Here is a 21,908-nt window from a genome sequence, read left to right on the forward strand (position 1 = left end):
CCCCATGTCTAACCTCACTTCTCTTTATCTTAATATGTCTCACAAAGAAATTTAATAGCACAGATGTGATAACACTGTTTGTGATAGAGTACTAGGTTCAAACATCATCATTAAGATTTCATTTTTTCTCACAGTCCAGTGATGACAGATTGTGTGTAGCGTAGTGCAAAGGCTTTCACAAACCTTCTCCACTATTGGGTTCTTCCTAAATTGAAAATGTAAAATAGTATCAGCTATTTTTATTGCTAGCTACAACGTTGCAAACAAAGGAAGTACAGACACTTACCAACTTTTCAAAAGTTGAAAAATGTGAACTGTGAAAACAGCTTGAGGAAAGTCTTGGAGAACAAACAAATAAAGATCAAATCTTGTGTGCTGTCTCCTAAACAAGTTACAACAATAAATTTTGTTTATGCATTGTACGTTCACACTGAAAATTGGACAAACTGTTGTAAACTTTGTTATTATGCACACTAGATTTCCAAGTACACTTTTGATGGTCAATATTGTCCTATGCGGGAGTGAACAAAATAAAAGGAAATGCTGCTCACACTTGTTTATTTTTATTTTTGAGCGTAAACTAAAAAAACAAGCAATCGAGACTAGCATGATGTCAAGCTGATGTTCAGGCAGGATGTGACTGAAACATTAAGAACAGTTTTTTGTCAGTGTGTTTTAGTTATCAGAATTGTGCTGGGTGCTTCACCTTAATGTATTTGTTAACAAAAGTCACTTCTGGGTGGAGCGTTTATTGTATCAATGGCACACACAGTGAAAGACACATAGACTTTTCTCTGCATTAGGAATGTTTGAAGCTCAGGCGCAGAGGCTTTTCTTGTAAAGGTTTGCTCGAAAAATATTCTAATAAAGAAGTTACATTGGTTTAGAGACCCAACTGTAATTCAATCCCTAGATGAATTAAATGTTCTCAGATTTTCACTACTTTATTGATGTAACAAACAGAAAAGTCTCTCTCTTACTTATACTTGTTGATGTATCTTTTCTAGGTTTTAATCTATACTGAAATGCATTCTGTGGCTAACCCAATTAGACTACTTGAGCTAATCCTGGGAGAGCAGATTTTCACCAGAGAACAATACCAACTGCCCACACAAATATCCACCCCAGAATAGGGTGGGTAGTGTTAAGTCCTATACAGCCACAGGAATAGAGTATTTTTTAATGATGGTAATCTCTTTTCCTTTGTCTTTATTAGATTGTTATGTAACCCTGAATGGCAGTTTAGAATAATGAAGGCCTAGAGAGAAACTGGTGATAAAAGAAAGAGAGAGGTAAATGTGGAGAAAATTAGTAAATGAAGAAGAGAATATGATCTAATTTGTATGATAAACTTTGAGGATGCAGGCATGTAAGTATTCAAAGTTGATTATACCCATGTAGGAGAGAGTGATATAAATTCCCGTGACTTCTTATCACCCACTCCTGATGTTAGTACCTGCTGAGCTGCTTTAATTAGGGCTCTTTCTCTTATCTTATTAAAAACGTTATCCTGAAATACGTAATACTGTATATTGAAAGAAAGCAAGAAATGAACAAAACTATGTACATGGCATTCAAGTAACAGTCATTTCGCATAGTCTACAGTAAATGCTTAAATAATGTTGTAAGCAATTGATAAAACCCAAGAAATACCAATTTCAAGCCGATGTGGTATTGCATTTTTAAAAATAAGATTTAATGCTTGTTTTTTATATACCCTGAAAAAAAACCCAAGTGCATTAACAACTGCTTGATGCAAAGTTGCGTTGACTTATTTTAGATAATATTTTTAGTACTCCTGATGTCCAGTTATTTTCTGCAATCGGTGATGCAATAACTGGTACCGCGATTTCATAATCTCCGGTGTTCATAAACGCTAAACCAGCCAAACGAACACCAGTGGCTTGAGGGACCCATCCGCTTCTGTTGCCAGAGCAACGCTTTCTCTCTTTCCCATGCCGTGCACTGGCAGTAGTACCGCGAGACTGTAAACACCTTCGACCACGAGCCGCTTCCTATCGCGAGAGCAGAGCCTCCGGCTGCTGCGAGAGGCGGTGACCTCATCGTCGTCGCGAGGCGGAGCGAACCGTTGCAACTTTGGATGAACTTCTGATTTGAACAAGCCGAGAGGCGCCCGGCGGAGTGCACGAACGGCAACAGACACAAAAACGAAAATACTCCAGAGGTTTTGAGCTACACTATCTTTACTGTTGGTTTGTTTAAGCTTTAACCGCAACGGTTTGTGTTTGTCGGTGACTGACTACCGAGAGCGTTCTTTTTTCCTGTCGTCAAGGTGGACATTACTAAAGGTGAGTGCGCTCTCTCAGTTGGTCTCAGACGCTCAGGCGATATCAACGCTGTTAGTTTTGGTAAAAACAAACATTTTTTTTTGTGGTTTATTCACTATGTGTGCGTTTAACTATTTGGCTTAACGTCATCGTGACTCGTAACACTGATTTCACATACCGTTAACGCTTCGGAGACACAAGTAACGTTAACGCTGAAAAGTTGAGCTAGCAACCAGGTAACGTTACTGCGTCGTAACGCTGCCTGTGGTTTTTAGCTAACATTTAGCTCAATTGAGTCCGTTTTAACGCGAGCTCTGTTATCATTCGTGTCGTTAGCTACACGCTTCACGTAGTTTAGCTTTTAGCCACCATTCACTTAACATGTTGGCCCCCGTGTCTCCACGTAACGCAATCCGCTGTTTAAAATGTAGACAGCGATTCGCCGTTTCTCTGAATGAAACAGGGGACATAGCAAAATGGCCATCAGATAAAGGTAATTGCTGTTTAGTTTAGTCCCTGCGTGGTTGCTATATAATTGGGATGGCTAGTTGCTGCCGCTCTTGTGGGTTTCCTGTCCGTCTCCGCCTCACTGTCCATCTTTTCCCCTGTGATAGAGAAAAATGTCATAGTGGTGTGATTTATTCATCTTACGAAAATGTAATCATATTTAGTGTGAGGCTGATATTTTCTTAGGATATTATTGTTGCATTGCGTTTTGTCACCAGTTATTAGTAAAAGCATTGCTGTTTTGCACGATTGTTGAAATTACTGCAAATGTGTGGACATTTGCTGGACCTCACCTAAGCTCTATAACGCTGTGAATTTAAGTGAATTGTCTACCAAAGTATTGTTTTTTTGCAGGAAAAGTTTATCATTTGTGTCTCTTGCAATCTAGCCTCTGGCTACTTGGTTATAACGCATCATTTGTTACCCAAGAAAACAAGGCGCATTCAGAAACTTGCAGGAAATGATACATCAAGTTAAAACCTAATTTCTACCCACTGCTCTGTCAAAACCAGGCTCATTGATCAAAATGGCCGTCTGTGCAGTCTAGTCAGATTTGAGTAGTGATGTAACACTGCTACATTTAAGTGATAAAGGTACCATAAACGCTTTGATCATCAAGCAGTTACACCACAGAAGGAGCATCTTGTTATGTTGTTGACTCAGTAACACCCAATAATGCTCCATTTAAGTCCATACACACTTAAGTTTGATAATATGCAACTTCTTATGCATGCTTATGTGTGAGCTCTTTTCTGTTGTAATGTAATGCCCCAAGAGGCATGTATATTTGCAAGTTTGCCCCCCTGTAGCTGCTCTGTATTCTGTTATTACTGCCATCTCCACCTGTGGAATCTGTCCCCATGTTACTAGCTTCAACCCTACTGGGGGCTTACATACACACACAGAAACACTGCTTCCTCTGCTTTCTCTTTTGAGAAGTCCTAAATGGACACGTCTAAGAGATGTCTATTCTGTTCATTAGCTGGCTGGGGTGGGTCGCATTCTCTACTTGAAACACGAGCGTATTCCTTCTGAAACAGCATTTCAGCTGCTTTTCTTTGGCAACTGCAGCTGCTGCGTCAAACCCCCTCCCCAATAACTCATGTATTAGCGGTTGAACATTTCATGATGCCACAAGCCCTCCCTTGTCATTGCCTGTGAATGCCAAGGATGAGCAGATTTGGAGGCTGTGTCGCATTTACAATATTAAGTAGGCTATTGATATTGAGTGTAGGTGGAGATGCACATGTTCTGTAACACATTTAGCTACTGAATTAAAGGGGAGGTGGGGATAAAAGAAAAGATGTCAGGATTGCTGATGGGCAGCTAAAGGATTATCAAAGGGGCTGTGGGATGTAGTAGCTGGAACATCTCTAGGAGTTTCTGGATTAAGCAGTTGGATTTGGCTAAAAACGCTGTCTTGAAAGAATTTTCTGCACTGCAAGCTCACTAGAAGATCCATTGGGACTTTTAAATGAAGAATTTGCTGTGACCTTAGTTTCTAGTTGTAAGCAAAATGCACTGTGATTTTATGTGCAGCCTTGGACTGTCTAGGACAGACAAATTTTGGCAGTGCACACAGAGAGAGATCTGGCTAATGCAAAGTCAAGAACAATAGGGCATTTTAAACTTACAGGTTTCTGACCAATTTGCACGAACCTTAAACCAGGGCTTTACTGTACCTGTTTATGACCTCCCACACTAGCCTCATTATGCCTCTCTGCTCTGCCTCTTCTTTCCCTTCTGTCTCACTTCTGTCGCTGTTTCTGTACTCTCCACCTCCCACGATTCTCTCCTTCCCTCTGCCGTTACCGATGATGCCTTTTCCTTTCATCTTACTTCCTTCCTGTTTTAGAAGGCATGCAAGGACTAACACTCTATAATAATTTTTCTTCCTATCCCTCACATTATCTTTCCTTTTCTGCTCCCCTATTGTTTTTTAACTGTATTTTACATTTTCATTTTCACTGTGTGTCTCCTTCCCCTTCTCTTCTGTCTCTGCATCTGGAGATTGGAATGTGAGTTCTCTCTTTTAAGGTCTTGGTGTGGGCTGTCTCTTGAGAAATTCCAGAGCAATAATACTTTTTAACAGTGACTAGATCAGACTGCAGGGCAGAATGATTTAATAAAACTACTAGAGCCTGGCAAATCATGGTTTTCCAGCGTACAGCATTTAAAGGTGGCCTTCTTACTCATATGCTTGGCAGTTGTTTATTGTAACCCAGACATAATAGCACATATTCAAGGCTTTTAATGTTAAATACATATGACAACTGTAATTGGAAGAGCAAAATCACTCCGGGAAGGGGTATAATTCTACTCTTGTTGAGAAGCACAAACAATTATAGGGTAAATTTGTCAGGTCTGACAGATAACAGAAAAAAATGTCTGATGGAATGAACAGTGGTGTTATGCGTAAACTAATGTGCCTCTCACGTGGTGTTTTTTCTGTGAAGACACAAAGTGATGCTTGTAGTAAAGGATAATGTTGAAAGCAGAAAATGATGTACTTGCTGTAAAGGACTTTTTGCGTTAGAATATGGGTGAAAGTGCATCCAGACCCTGGCCCTTTCTCGGAACACAGTATCTTGTTAGTTTTTTTTCTAGGGGTAAGGACCATACTGAACAGGACGGCTGAATGATGTCACCGGTATGCGTCTCATAAATAAATTCATCAATTCAGGTTTGTGACACAACTGATCAACTGCCGATCAAATATACCGCAAAGACAAGAGCTGGGGGGCATGTAGTACTGCACAATATGCATTTGCATGAGTGTAAGAGAAAGCAGAAGATCTGGGATGCCTACCATTTTTGCACTTCTCTTATTCACTACACACTATTTATAGCCACATTTAAACGACAGTTATAAATTGTAGTGGCATTATTTGTTTTTGAGCACTGATTTGCTAAGCTTGAGTTATCTTTGCAGAGTGGGTCTTTTACTGTTTGGCTGACAATTTCTGCGAGTCTACTTCTTTCTTAGCTGTGTATTTTGATTTTATACAGCCACCTGTTATAAATTATAATACAACCAGATGAACTTGTAATCATGCTTTAATTCAACAGACATTTGGACATGGTATTTTTGCTGAAGCTTCCAGAGAGTATGTTTAAATAATTGGAATTGTAAATAGAGAAACTGTATCCCTGAAGACTTGAGTGCAGCCTTGTTACAAAGCCTCGGCATGTGTGCTGCAACACATTTTGGACTGCAAGCCAGCATATTGTTGTCACCTAACAAACAGCCCTTCCGGTGTTTTCTCTGATATGTAAAATTGCATATATCTTTTGTTCCACACTCTTTTGCAGAGGATAAATGCACCTATGTCATGGCCTTTTATAGAACTAAGACAATGAAAAAATACAATCAGCAGTAAATTTAATCTCTTTTTCTATTTTGTCCTCTTTGTCTGGTAAAATGGCTTCTTAATTGGGACTGTTAGAGTGGATTATAGTACATGAAAGCAGTGTGGATTCTGAAAAGCTCAGATTTCAGTTGTGACAAATGAGCAAAAATCTATAAATACATCATAAAACAATGACTAGGCAGGCTAATCCATGCATAAGTAAACAGAAGGAACATAGTGTCCAGATGGAAAGCCCCGAGAGAGAGGAAGAACAGCCTAGATATTGTGGAAACAATGCATACTATTAAAACCTACACTTTTATGTACTGGGAATATACAGATGTAGCTTGAAAAAAGACAGAACAAGTAGTTGAATTGCATACAGAAATGTAGTATTTATCTGTGTTTCAAAAAAAACGACCAGTGAATTTGCCCAAGGTGGCTTGTTAGAAAATATGAAATTCTGCTTAGTCTGGCAAGGCCCAAATAATACAATTAATGAGCCTTCTGCCCCTTTGTACTCATTAATGTAATTGGCACTTTGATAATTTATCTAAATCTAAATACACATCTGTTAAATCCCCCTCTCATTAGTTAAAAATTTAGGCTACTCTTTGTAAACCTTTTTCTCCTGTTGTACTTGTAATTGATTTATAGACCACAATAGTAATGTTTCAGTTCAGGTTTCGCATCCTTTGAAGGCTGCATTTGAAGTTTGTGTCACAGCTGTGCAATAAGGCTGTCCCATTTTGAAGGGTCTTTCTAATACAGCTGAGAACTATGTCCCATGAATGCCCCAGTGGGTGAATCATTCATCACCCAATGTATCCCAAACCAGAAACTGCTGGGACAAAAATGGGTAACGGAGAGTCTCATTTCAGTCTAAGGCAGTGTTTCTCAATCCTTTACTCAAGTAAGTGTGCACAAGTGTAATGTTTTGTGCCAGATGTCCTTCCTGCCTTAACCCTCTTATATCCTGGCTAGGGACCAGCACAAAGGTAGCACTTGATGGTTGGGTCGTGCCACACCTGGTTGGGTGGATTGACTGAAGACACCTAATCCAGGTAGTCAGCAGAGGGTAGTGCAGGGTTCTTTGGAAAACAAGCAGATAAGGGGTCCTTGAGGACCAGGATTGAGAACCACTGGTCTTAGCAGTCCATCAATGCCATGTCTTTGTAGACTGTGTCTATTGAAGATTACTAGCTATAAATCCTGACCTTCGCAGTGACTGAGATGTACTTGTAAAGCTTATGTTGATGAATTCTGTGTAATCTGCTGTACAAGTATTGCAACAAACAACTAACGACTCTGCCCAGTGAGTTTTTTTATGCACACATTATTGTGTAATATAGTTGGAATCAGTTTAAAACAATCTCAGAACTGTGATAAACACAAAGAGGTGTAGGTGCAGGTGTCTCCACTGTTGCCTAGGGCTTGCTCCAGGAGGAATTGTTGGGTCTTCTCTATACATCTATATAGTCTTGACTTTATTCTGTAAAGTTCCTTGAGATGACTTTGTTGTAAATTGGCGTTATATGAATGGAATGGAATTGAATTGAATTAATATGCCCACTGCATTAAAATATGTTATTGTACAAAATATATTTTTTGCTCAAGATGTTTTCAGACCTCTTCGTCTCTTTTTAATAACCTTGCAAGAACATGACTGAGCTTGAGCATTGTATATCTTATCCTCAAACATGTACGGAGGCATTGCTGAAATTCCCACCAACTGCCTTGCCATCTGTTTACAAACAGACAGAGCTCAAAATTCTTGGTCTTGCTGAATGATTGAAAGGTTGTTGCTGGTGTTGGCTCCCTGTATTGGTATTAGTGATATAAATACTTTTCTGACCCTGTTGGATTTGTTAATTGCTGCTGTGACTCTTGTGCCATTTGGGTATTATCCGTATAGAGCTGCAAACTGTTTGTCAGGCATTTATTATGGCTATTTCAGCCTTAACATTTGATTGTTTTTTGATTTGTTGCCCAACTATCTGTCATCTTTTGTGTGTACAACCAAGTGCAACACAACAAAGACTTTCAATTTAATTCAACAAAGGATTGTTAATTTGTGTGCCCTTATTTCCATAATTAACAATTTTTGTGTCTCTCCACTGTCTGTGATGGTTGGCCTTTTGCCAAACCTTTAAATGCCAAACCTTTAAAAGAGTTTCCCTTCAGGCTTGAATAAAAAATGTATTGGTTTAACTAGTTTACATTTAGGTCCAACCTGGCCCTTAGTAAACGTAACACAACCAACAGCTGAAAACACGAAAAGTTACACCCTAAAAAGACACGAGACATGGTTAGTTTGCTTCTGTGTTTCATAAGTTATTGCAATACGCTGCAATACACAAGAACAGTATTCTTACTTTACTACAATACAGTAGAAGTTTGAGTAAAATGTTAAGCAGAGTGTTATAAATATATTTTTATATTTTATTTATATAATATAGCTTTTTATGAATTTATTTTCAATAGACTTGGGATTTAAACGCAGACATAATCATGCATTAAAATGCTCTTGTTTGACTTAAAAGTTTTAGTGACCCATTATGGATAGTCAATTTACCTAAAGGTAACCTATATTAGATTTTACTGTACTGGAGTATTTTTTTGTTTAAGTATCTCTGTTTGTCATCCTCTTGCGTGTGTTGAATATTAGGAAGATGCTTTTGAAAAGATTTGTGTCAAAAATGTCTTAATGCAACCTGAACCATTTTATCTCTTTCTCGGAAAACATGAGTGCTTTGATGACATCATAATCAAATTAAGGAATGTCACACGACAGGAAGTGCTGTTGTACTAAATATCAGCATGACTGTGGCTGAGGCTGCAGGCGAATAGACAGCAGTTGTACAATAATAAGTGGAAACAGATTATATATGTTTATTTAATCAGTTATTAAGATCCGCTAACGCAAATATATTTGAATCTGTACCTGACTGGTCTGTTGAGAGTTACTTTGGTAGTATGTGGGAATCCGACGAGTTAACAGCTTGATCCGCTGCTCCACCTTTTCCTTCTCTCAGTGGATGGTGTTTAGTAACTATTAAGTGAGCTTTCAGACCGGGAATATGAACACGCTTTTTGATTAGGCTATAGTTTTATGTTGTGCAACGCACATGTTAAAAACAATCAGGCTCTGTGTGTTTAATATAAAGTGTCTCACCTTAGCCCACTCACTACCTTATGTAAACGTGTATATTTTATGTAAACACACAGAACATGATTGTTTATAATGTGGTGTTGTATATAAAACTATAGCCTAAACAAAAAATTTGTTCATATTGCAAGTTTGCACAGAAGTATCCTGGCATCCTTACTTCTCCTCATCCTCTCCTGATGACCATTCATAATTTAACTAGGGGTGGGGCGACGCGTAATCGATTACATCAATTTACGTAATGTGCATCAACGCCTCGTAATTGGGCTAGAAAGTAACGGTTCATAAAGATATGTTACTTGGGACAGCTCAGGTAAAGTCAAAGTTATTTCTTAGCTCCACCGGACTACATTTGTGTTCGTTCGGGTATTGGCATTAGAAAAAGCTCAGTAAATTATCTAAAAACCCATTAAACAATCATAAACATCCATAAAAGCGATCCTTTCACCTGTGCCGCAGTTTTCCATCCACCCTCATGTGTTCACCACAACAAGCTCTTTGGCTAATTGCTAACTGGTACCAACACGTTACCTTACATCCACCTAAAGCTGGATGTTAGAACGAGCTGTATGTGCTGAACTTAATGCACTAACTGGTCAACCTAATGTGGACACTGAGACAGTCACAGTCCCTGACCAGGCAGGGCCCTGTCGCTGTCAGCAGTGTCCCCATTACCAGCGGCCAGAGGAGGACCGGGATCAGTATTAATGAATGATTTCATGTTCATGCTTCTGTTCTGTTACAGGATTGAAACTTAAGTAAACTGATCTGTTTATTGAGGAAAACATTACTTTAACTTCTATTCTAGGGAGTTCTATTCTTTAGGTTATTCTGTTGTGAAGCTAGGGTTTAGCCAGTGGTTGGAGTTCATGTATGTATGCAGCAGGACTGTGAGTCCTGTTCCTATTGTGGTCTTCATGCCTTACCCAAATAAATCTCTATATCTTCTCGGACTCATGTGGTATGTATGTAGCACCTCACTTAGAACATCACACTAGTATATTGTAATATATATCAATTGAAAAATAAAAAAGTGCTTAATATCAAAATAATTGATAGATTAATCATTTCAAAAAACAAATCGATATATAAAATGACAAAATAAAAATTGTTAGGTGCAGTGTTAAATTTAACTAAAATGTTTTTCCCGAAAGCTAGTGACCGACAGCGTAAGTAAGGGTTATTAGAACAGTTGTAAAGTGGATGGATGCATACAGCTAAACATCTTGGTGCTGTTACAAATGTTGTCCAATCAAATTACTTGGTTGGAACTAAGTATTGTATAATATACTATTGCTCTTTTCTTTCTAATCTAATCATTTAGAATCCTCGTAATGGAACTAGTGACACTGCTAAATGTATTTTTTGTTTGCTGATTTCTAAGAGGAGGCTTGAGTTTGAAATGCTTTTTATCTCGATTTGCAAAGTAAGGTCAACAGAGAGTTATATTATATTGCAACTTTCCGGGTGTTGATTATGCTAATGATCAAATGTCTTGATGGTACTGTCTTCGTAGATAGTATTAATCAGTCTGAAAAGAGTGCTTTACTACAAGTTCAGTTAATTAAGACTTAGAAAACCTGGAATACATGTACAAACAAGCCTTAATTAAAAATAATAAGACATTTAGGACAAAAGTAAAGCCTCTTTTACAGACATGCATTGGAATTCTGACAATATCCTGAATTTTTTAGGAGGGGATGTATGTGTGAACGAAAATGTCAAAGTAAAATGCTGCACACATTATCTGGAATTTATTCTTTGAGCCCCCTAGTGCAATGTCCACATTATGTGTATGAGCTCGTGCGTGCGGCACACTGCTTTTTGCTGAATTGTTGAGAAGATTAAAAGTGAGATAGCGGGCATGTCGATAAATTTTCTATTACTCCACTGTTGTTATCGAGTGAACCTTTTTTATATTAGATGCATGGCTCTGATGTGCTGCAAATAAATCATTTTCCCACAGATTAAGTTTTATATCAAAATCTGGCTCCTGTACGCACTGATTGTGCACAGAAATCGAGTGAATTTTAGCACGTAAGGATGCTTCTCACTCAGGAAATCTCCGGCTGTGAGTTACTGCCTGAAAGTCCACTCTGGACAATGTCCGAGGCTGAATTCTCCTAACATTGTCCGGAGTTCATGTGTGAAACAGGCTTGAGACAGTCTCTGGTATAATCTGCAGTTAGACAGGTTGTCTATAAATAAAGACTTCATTTCTGTGGCCTATGCTGTAGGCTACTACTATGCTATGTAGAACACTCTTTAAGAACACTTAAATCAGCCAACGTGGTGGGTGTCTGTGGATCAGGAGGTAGAGCAGTTGTATACCAATTTTCAGGGTTGTTGGTTTGATCCCTGGCTCCCCAGGTCACACTTCGAAGTTTCCTTGGGCAAGACACTGAGCCCTAACTTAGGGTTTTTTTTTTCACATTGCCCTGGAGCATTTGACATATAATAAAGGGACTGTGTTGGCATCTAACCATACTGACTACATTAGAAGCCACTTGATTTGATACCCAATTTATTTGAATTATAACTGTAAACCACAAACATGCTTAGTTGCATAGTACACATGGTTCAGTTTATAAAAAAAGATTCCTGTCAGCTGCATATCCTGTATAATTTGGCTATCTTTATGATTAAGGCAAAATGTAGTATTTTTTTCTTGGGCAGATCCTAGCTGGCAAGAGAGTCTTTGCTACTGCTTTTATATCAGTAAAAATGGATAGTACACCAAAATTAACATCATTCTCTTAAATTAGTCAATAATGTGTTCATACAGGGTGAGTATGATTGGGGAACTTCAGATCTTAATAATAAAGATAAATTCAAGAAAAATCTACTTTCATGCTGAAATTTCTGGCATAATCTAAAGGTCAAACGTGCACTTTTCTTACTAAATCCCCCTTTTCTCATGGGAAGCCACTGAACTGAAAACAGAGGCAGAAGAATAAAGGATGACATATGCTGGTCATTGTTCATCACTGCTGGATATAGTTTCCTCTCTGATGGAAAAGGGAAACATACTATTTGATGTTAAGAACACTGGTGTTTTGGTGTTTTTTTTTTTTTTTTCTTTAATCATATACAGTATGTATGAAAGAGTAATACTGTGTGTATAAAAGTTTAATGCTAGCAACAGAGTTTGGGAGTCAGGAATGTTGTTTGCTTCTGTGTCATAACACATGTTGCAGATCTGCCACAGTGTGAAGACAGAGTTCAAAGAGAAAAATCTGGCTTCAAAGTCAACAAGCTTTTGAGTTGTTTCCCAGCCTTAAAATTGATTCATTAAGTGTGCTGTAATTGTCAGTCTCTGTGATTTTACTGTCAGTTTAAGTTTTTTTCCTTGGCTGTAATGCCCCACTAAGCCTCAACAAACCAAACAGATAATCTTGTGGCCATGTTGATGTTTCTTGTAATGTAGCTGCTTGGGAAGGGTTATGTTTAGATAACGGAGCATTTCAGGCAGAGATGTGGTTTAGAAGTCAAGATACCTGGAAGTTTAAGGTAAAACGTAAAGTGCAACGTTTTTGAAAGTTTAGAGAATTCTTTTGTTACCATACATTCTTGCTTTATTGCTTTAAAATGTGATATTGCTTATAAAATAAAGTTTTAAAACATGTTTTGAAAAACCGATTAAGTGAAAAATCTGCAGCATCGTGTGGGGCTTTACCCTATACTATAAATGTGCCCAGTAAAGGTTAAAATTTCAGCCTTCCATGACCAGCACCAGATAGATAATTTTTCTTGCTTGAGTTCAGCTGCTGCTAACATGCTAACAATGCGGACATTCTAAAAGTACTGCTCATTCTTGTGCTGGTTGTCCACCCGCTATGTTTCTGCATGAAACTGAGTGTGTGGTCCATGTTAGTATTCTATATATTAGATTATTCAGTTCAGTATGACTCTAAAATCAGGCTAGATGCATATTAAGGGCATTTTTATCTTAGTAAAAGTTAAGTGAAGCTCCAGTTCTCGCTTATTGTGCCAAGGAAGAAAGATTGTTGTAATGAAAGACATCTTGCTTGGGTTTGTGGCTTCCAAGGAGGTCCTTGATTGTGCCAAGGAGGTCCTTGATTGTGCCAGGGTTGGTAAACACATAAATCCATCTTGATTTACTGAAAGCAGCAGTAACTTTTGGCTGAACCCTTAACAGCCTTCCTGCTTTGCAGATCCCTGTACTGACACAAAGCCAGAGATTATGCTGATAGTAGTGAATTCCTCAATGACACTTGTTAGTAGTTTGCTTTGGTACTTATTTTATAGCAGTTGTGTTTAGGACTGGGCTCTTTCATTGTTTATTTTCATTAAGATACCGTCACAATTTAGAATGTAGAGTGCTTCATGTTGCTTGTTTGTTCTGGCTCATAGTTCAGAATTAATATACATTTTATTTACAATGATGTAAAACAAAAACTGTGTCAACGTCTTAGAAATTAAAACTGGCTAATGCTTGGCTTTTAATTGAAACATGAGTTGACTTTCAGTTAATCAACTGATTAATCAGCTGATTGTTTCAGCATTAAACTTCTTGATTCAAGTGCCGACTCAACAGATATATACATACACAAGCCAGAAGGTTGGATTGGTGCAAATACACAATTTTTCCATTTAAAACAAATGTCAAAAAGGCCACACTTTTAACATATGTGCAAGTGGTGGAAGCAGAAACCAAAACAGTAAAGCTTTCTGTCATGACCTGCAATGGTAACAGTAGCCTCTCTGCTCACTTTGTTCATCCAGGAAATAGGTTGTTTTGGCATGCAGGGTAATGGCCTTGCAAGCCTAAAGGGGGTTCCAATTTATGAAGATTGCAGTGCTCATGTTCATGGCTTTGAAATGACCATATGTTTGGTAAAAGTGCATCAGTTTGTAACTAGGTTTATCTCTTCATGCTATTTAGCTGAGCCATGGGTGTACACATGCACACAGAGGAATGTGTGAGAATGCTGTGTAAACACAATGGGCTTGGCCTCATCATTTTCAACTTCATCTAAGCTCAGTATAGTGAAAAACAATTAAATCTGCTTGCCCCAATACGTGGCCCTTCCCCTTCATACACTGTGTATTTGTGAGTTGATGTTCCCATCGCTGAGGTGTGTATTTACCTTCTAGTTTACAGAGCTTGCCAAATATTTATCCACAGTTGAACTGGTTAATGATTATTTGGAGAGGGGGAATTGTGACTTTTGGGCTATACACACTGCATGGTGTTGGTAAGAAACCAATTCCAATAGGCTTTGTTCCGGGCGTCATTTAGTGAATGCAATGCTAACGTCACTGATCCTCCGTAGGTTAAAAGGGAGACTGAAAGAAAATCACATTTAAGTTTTTATTTGCAATCACAAAAACTAACTCAATCACAAGAGTCTGCATTAATAATGTCTTAAATCATTATTGTTGCATTGTGTTGACCAGGCCCTATAGACCAAGCTCTTAGGCACTACAAATAATAGTTTGGATAGCAAGTAATAGAGAATTTGAAGTCATTTCATACCATGTCGCACATTGTTGGGGGATGCAGGGGCCATTTTGTTTAGTTCACTTCTGTGTACCTGCTACAGTGGTTAGAATGAGTTAACTTCACGTCTTGTGTTAGGATAGCATTTTCTTTAAAAGATCAACAATTTTCGGCTTGCCTCTTTAGTGGTCCTCACAGCGGAATGTGTTCCGCACATTGATTTGGCTTAGTTTTTACGCCGGATGCCCATTCTGCCACTGGCACCAGGCAAATGGTGGCTGGGCACAGCCACACCTGGTGGGGTGGGATTCCAACCCGCAGCCTTCTGCATCCCAGCCCAATGCTCTACCACTAAAATTGTTCAAAATCGAAGAAGATGGGAAGAAAACGGACCCTACCTGGAGAAATTAAATCACAATGGCAAGCAGCTATATTTGGAAAAACTAATGATAATAAATACATTAACAATTTTGCAGTGACTATGTGCAAGAACTGCTAATTGGAGGACAGTTGTGCTCACAAAACTAAGGCAGCAGTCTTCTACTGACCTGCTATGGCAGCATCACTAACCTAGTGCAGCAATGCTTTTTAAAGTCATGACAGAAAGTCAGAACACAGCTATTGGATTTCACAGTGTACCTATTTCTTTCAGGCATTAATAAAAAGAATGCCCCTGGATCATCTATATCTCTCCCTATTATCATAAAGTGAGACTATTGCTGCCTAGTTACCCAGTCACTCAAATTGAGTTGGCCACCGTGTCATTTGAATGCTTTAAATGGTGATTTACCACAGTGCTTTAATCCTTTTTAGTGGCATTCTGACAAAGTCTAGCTAATGCCTCAGCTGTGTCTCTCTAGCTGCGAGAGGGAAAGCTCGATTAGTGGTTTATGGTTGTGAGATGTGTGAGCTTAAACAAGCGGCTGTTTCATTAAGAAGCAACTGGCACATGGGAGGCAAAATTGACAACCCTAGCAGTACTTTGTATTCACAGTAGACCAGTTTAGAAGTAAAACATCTTCAGGGAGGGCCCTCAGGGCTGTTTTTAATGAAGTGACTTCCTGCAATGCTTTAAAATCTCTTTAAGCACTTGCGGAAAATGGCCACAGTTCAGGAGAGATGGAAAGAGGTAAGTTGAAGGTACCTACTTCAGCCTTCCTTCTTTATTTTCTGAATTTTATGGTTTCCTCAGTAACAGGTTAGAAAGCTTTAGGGTTATTGTCACTTTATTTTGTTTTTTGTTAAACTCTGCAGATGCAGAGAATATAAATTGTTTTGAATAACTAACTTGTCAGAGGGGTACTGTTACCCCTCATCAAATTATCAAATTTGTATCTGTGTGTGGGATTATGTTTGACTGTGAAAATCCCGGTGTATAGATATAGGATATGCGATTACTTCAACAGCATAATTGTGGTTAGACATTACAGTCTGTACCCAGGATGAGAAGAGTATCTAGAGGGTTGTTTAGCTCAAAGCACCACTGGTTCTCATTGCTTCCTGATATGAGATTCAATAAGCTAATGTTGCCAGGCAACGGGTAAAATTCCACTTTTGGCAACTATTGCTTAGTAACAAAATTTGTTTCCAAGAAGTGAAGGCAGAATCACTGTAACTGGTGTGATCTATGACGGATTAATCCCTGGAATCTAATCGGCTATTTAATGAATTTAAAGTAATGTGTGAATAATGACAGCTGTGCTCAACAACTACTATTGAATGTTGTTGGTCCACATAAACTCACTCATGGTTTATTTACTTCATTTAAAAGCTAAACAATGGACACTAAACTTCTAGCATACTAGGTTTGGTTGGCCCCGCACTGTACACTTTGTTTCTCTATACACAGATTTAACCTTTAATAATTAAGTTTTCTAAGGCTCAGTCCTACACAGATATTCTCACAGGTTGTTTTAATGTTGAAGCACTCTTGCCTCACAATGCACTCTTGTCTCACAATGCACCTCTGCTTGAGAACAGCCAATAGTGCACTAGTGGGAGGCAGAGTAGGAGGAGAGGGGTGGTGTGAATAGGGCCTGCGGGGGTGGTGCTCTGTTACATAATATCAGATGAACCCAGCTGTGCTGTGTTGTTTAGCCCATGGGTGAGATGGTGCCAGGCTAGCTGACGGATGTGTCCACCTGCAGTCATCAGAGTAGGTTCAGGATTTAGGGACAGGTCAGTGAACGGACTGACAATGAACAGCTAGATCATGTCGTGACTGTGGATAAGAGGCAAATTGAAATGGGCAAAACATAAACGGCAGCACCAGCATCTCTTCCTGCACAGTGTTGCCATGGAAACACAGTTGTTGTGTTGTCAGAAACCATGGAGTGTAATGATAATGCAGGGTTCCAACAACGGTAATTAGAAGCCTAAAACCTCCTACTGTAGCGACTTCTTATCCCTAGAGCCACCCTTTAGTGAGGCAATGCACCAAAAAGGAATATACTTTTATCATCTCCTATAGAAAAGGACAGCTTAGACTAGTTAGTACCAGTGCATACTATCTTCTTCCGTCACAGTGTTACTCAGTGATTGTGGACAAAAATTGTTAATTTCCCCAGCTAACTGGTTTGCTTTTTTTGGCAGACTCTGCAAGTAGATTCTTAAAGCTTGAATAAAGGCAGAATAATACACTACAGTTGTCCCCCTAGAAGCTTTGTTAAAAAAACTTGCATCACAGTCACTACAATTAAAAGCTTATCATGTTGCTATACCAGACCTCTGTAATTAAGAGGCATCTGTGTGTTAGCTTGAATTGTATTTCTCTGATATGGCACTACAGTTGAACATTACATTGCAGTGTAAAACACTTCCAGTACTGATAATGTAAAAAAGTACTATGTAAGTACAGACCATTTACATTAGTGGAAGCTTAGACAAAGCCATCTCATCTCACTCCAATATGGCCACTAAGGAAATGGAATAACCAAGAAAGGCAGCCAACCCTGGCTGTGCTGTGTGTTGGGTATTCATCTGGGTTGTTATACTTACAAAGAAAATTAGCAATAACATTGCTTTGGTGTAAATATTGATCCTTTGTAAAAAGTTATCTATTTCTATCTATTTCTGATGTGCTTTTTGCAATAATAAAAACTTATTTGAGAATAAAGACTTTGAGTTGAATAAAGTCAGTAGGTTACCACTTCTTTTGTCAATAACAGTGCAGCACATTTCTCTACCTTGTGTGCACTGCATTAAAGAGAAACAAAACAGACCACAAAGACAGTTGTCAATCTCTGAGCTTGAGATGAATGATAAATGAAATTGTGTAGCAATGATCACTTAAGCCCTGCCTGAAAACACTCAGCACTTCAAGTCTACCTCTGCTAAGACTATCTTGACAATTTTTGCCCATCAGACAAGCTCCAATGGGAACAAGGTGGAGATTGGCACTTGTGGGTTTCCAGTGCAAAAAGATTTTACTTTTTCAGTCGGCAGCCTTTTTTGCTGCACTGTTATAGCCCTCAAGAGAGCTAGATGAAATAGAAGAGGTTAGAAAAAAGGGAGATGGGAGATAGCCGGAGAAAATTACAAAGAAAAACATGTCTAGAAACTGAGAAAGTGAGACAAGATGGTGCACCAATGAGGCAAAGATGAAAGAGAGAGAGGTTTACATAGGTAGTTGAGCGGAGGAAAAATCAGAAGGAAATGAACATACATTTGATCTGGGGTTAAAGATGGAGTGAATAGGGAGGTTTTGGAGTGACGAGGGAGGGAAAACTATACCTTAAGGACATCCGGTCTCTCTCAACTGTTTTTTCTTTGACAAGAAAGGCCCGGATTCCTTTAGACACAATGGTAGCAAATACTTTATCCTTTTGTCAGCTGCAGGACTAAAGGGCGACTGCACAGAAAGGTTTTGTTGTGTGCCTTAGGGAGGTCTTAAGCCTAACAATTGTCAAAGTGTTACAAGGGATCTCTCCCCATCCCTGCCCCCTTCTTTTCCCATCCCTTATAACAGTGATAACATTGGAACTCCTGCACACCTTTTCTCACAGTCATTACAAATGCTCTTGTTAATCTGAATCTTGTTAATTGAATAAAATGCACAATAGAATTAGTTACTGAGATATAGCTTTGGGGTTTGTCTTGAATTCCTTCTTGTGTAACTCTGCTGTTATTATGTTTAACTACCAAAAATTTAAATGAGGAACTCAGTGACCAATCAAAGTGCTGTCTTTGTCAAAACATGGACATTTGCCTGTATTTACACCTGATGGCTCTTCCCTGTTAAGTTCATGGATTAACTTAAATGGTCCTCCCACAGAACTTGAAGTCAACTTTTTTTAAGTGTCATCAAAACAAAGGGGAGAGCAGGAACAAGACTGTGAACTAATTGCTATTTATTACTAGGCTTGTGTCTTCAGATGCCAGTATTAAAAGTGTAACCATAGACTTTCTTATCTTGCTTAACCTTGATGTTACAGCTTAACATACCTCGTTGTGTTTAGGATGTTCTTGCTAAAGATGTATTTGTTTGATGGGCAAATTGACACTTCTCTAGTGAGCAATCACTAACAAATCTAATTTCTATTTCTGAAAAAATAACACACTTACAGATTCTATGTTGATATTTAATTTGAGTTAAGGTAGAAATATCAAAATTAGATCAAATTGTTTGTAAACCTTTAGATACTTATTAGATACTCGTAGCTTTGTGAGACACAGGACATTGACACATACCGATGCACCTACTTTTTGGCACTGGTAAACTGATATTTGTGGAGAGAACAGAAAGGATTCTCTAGTTTAACTTGTGAACCCAACTTCTTCGTCACTTACATTTTGTATTTCTGTAGCACTCACTTTGCCTATCAACCTCTCCTTACTCAAATTGTGTTTATTTTTCTTTAATAGTTTTTCTTCCTCTCTTCATCTCACATTCCTCTCTCCATTTCTTGCTTGTGATGTATGTATTACAGTCATAGCAGATGAACAAACAATTTAAAATTTTCCATTTTTTTCCTTCTTTGTTTTGTAGAATTGCTTGTTTTTGAGACATCTCCACCTCATGATCTCTTTAGGCCTAAACCTTTAAGGCATTCAAGAGCTGTTAAAAATGTCCTGTTTTGAAATATTACTAATTTGTTTAAACTTGTATTTTAAAGTACAAGGAGGTATGGACTCATAGGCTACCTTTTGACGTCTAACACATTTTGTTTACTTAGATGGGGTTAACATTTGGCTAGTTCTCTCAAAGTCTCCTGTGTCCATATTTTAGGCAAATAATCATGGGCCTAGTAATAAGATACATTAGATCATATTGTGATGATACCTTAGGATTTACATCTGTTTCTAGCACCATCTCACCAATAATAATTTGGCCCAACTAATCGATGATGAATAAAGTGTTGAAGCCATACATTGCCTATATCCTAGGTGTAGTGTACTACACTGTTGTGAGCATTAATGCTTAGGTCCTAGTGTGTCTTTGTCAATCTGCAACAAGGCTGTCATTTTTCCAAAATTAATATCCACCATGTTTGTTTCTCTGTCAGTGTTTAGTTTTTTCCTAGCCACTATGGTGAGGGCATTTTCGTATACTATAACAAGTGGGAATTGACACTAAATAAATTATATTGGAGTTTGAGCTAATAGATGTTTAAAAGCAGTTACTTCTACTAAAATTACTGCAAGGCAGAAAACACAGCAGATGTTGGAGGAGATGTTATGTATGACCACTGAGTCTTATGGGGGGTGTCGCCACAATGTATATTTACATTTCAGGGGGCTACTTGTCAGGTTACAGCATAGGGCTCTGTGTCTTTGAAATCTTGAAAGTGATGCAGCTTGATCATAAATCAAGCTTAATTTGTTGGCAAGTATTTTTGTTATTTATTTGGATTAGTTGTTGTATCTCTACTTGTACAAATTGTCTGAAGCATGCATTTTTGATAACTATGACATTATCATTGTAAGTTGTTGGCTTCTGTTGCCTGTGGATGAACCCCTTGCAAGTCAAGAGCTTAATAAATAGTTTTACCCATCATAGCTCTCTGGCCACGAGTGCAAGCAAACACACACGAAAGGATTTGCAGAACAGCAGCAGCCAAAAGCAGGCTTAATGCAGGCTGTGCTGTGAAGAAGGTTTAGCCGACAAAAAGATTGGATAAAGCAGCTTCGCTGCCTGTAACCCTGTTTTCCAAAGTATTGAAGAATGTGGGAGAGGAAAACTGAGGCTTATGTCCCTGTGTCTTAAGGAATGTGAAAAGCAGCTCCCTGAGACTTGGTAGAGTGCTTAAAACAATGAAGATAGGTACAGGATGGACAGAAAGTGGGGATAGATGGCAAAGGAACAAAGCTGCATGTGCTGGTTTATGTTACCAGATGAAATTTGTTGCGCTATGGGTTTCTGAAAGTTGCCTTCCCCTAACATCTTCATAGGGCTTTTTACACACTTCTTCTCTCTTTGTATGTATCTAAGCCTACCCCACACTCTGAGTCTTCTTCTTTTCCTTTCAGCTGTTCCCTTTCAGGGGTTGCCACAGCAAATCATGTGTCTCCACCTAACCCTGTCCTCTGCATCCTCTTCTCTCACACCAACTAACTTCATGTCCTCTCTCGCCACATCCATAAATCTCCTCTTTGGTTATCCTCTAGACCTCCTGCCTGGCAGGTTCAACCTCAGCGTCCTTCTACAGATAAATTCCCAGTCTCTTCTCTGAACATGTCCAAACCACCTCAGTCTGGCCTCTCTGACTTAATCTCCAAAGCATCTAACATGTGCTGTCCCTAAGATGTACTTAAAGCCTGTACCCCACAGCTATGTGGCATCCTTCACATCTTCAACCTGAGCCTGCAGCTGTAGAGGGTCCCTGTGGGAGGGAAAACATGCCTGGTCCCAGTACCGGAATTAGACCGCCCCATTGTCCCCATTGACTAAAGACCTGTAGTTCTAACCTCCCACATCATGAAAGTGTTGGAGAGGACTGGTCCTGGACTTCCTCCGGCCCCTGGTGAAACCATCTCTTGACCCCCTCCAGTTTACTTAGCAGGCTAAGCTGCGGGTGGAGGATGCGCTCATCTACCCGCTACACTGCATTTACACCCACCTGGACAAACCTGGGGGGTCTGTAAGGATGTTCTTTGCCTTCTCCAGTGCTTTAAATGCAATCCAACCTGCC

The 21,908-nt window shown here is 38.9% G+C and overlaps 1 protein-coding gene across 4 annotated transcripts in view; it reads left to right on the plus strand.

Annotated features, from left to right (window-relative positions):
• Window positions 1–2,077: 2,077 nt before the first annotated feature.
• sipa1l1 (signal-induced proliferation-associated 1 like 1) overlaps window positions 2,078–21,908 on the plus strand; it is a 76,455-nt gene continuing 56,624 nt past the window's right edge. For 3 of the 4 annotated variants that reach the window (XM_067481590.1, XM_067481589.1, XM_067481591.1), the window contains exon 1: window positions 2,079–2,309. The gene's annotated coding sequence lies outside the window, so the exon portion shown is untranslated. Of the gene's footprint in view, window positions 2,310–21,908 lie in introns of all 4 variants that reach the window. The other variant, XM_067481592.1, reaches the window with a different exon arrangement.

The sequence above is a fragment of the Channa argus genome, chromosome 17 (assembly GCF_033026475.1).
Source record: "Channa argus isolate prfri chromosome 17, Channa argus male v1.0, whole genome shotgun sequence".
NCBI classification, from domain to species: domain Eukaryota; kingdom Metazoa; phylum Chordata; class Actinopteri; order Anabantiformes; family Channidae; genus Channa; species Channa argus.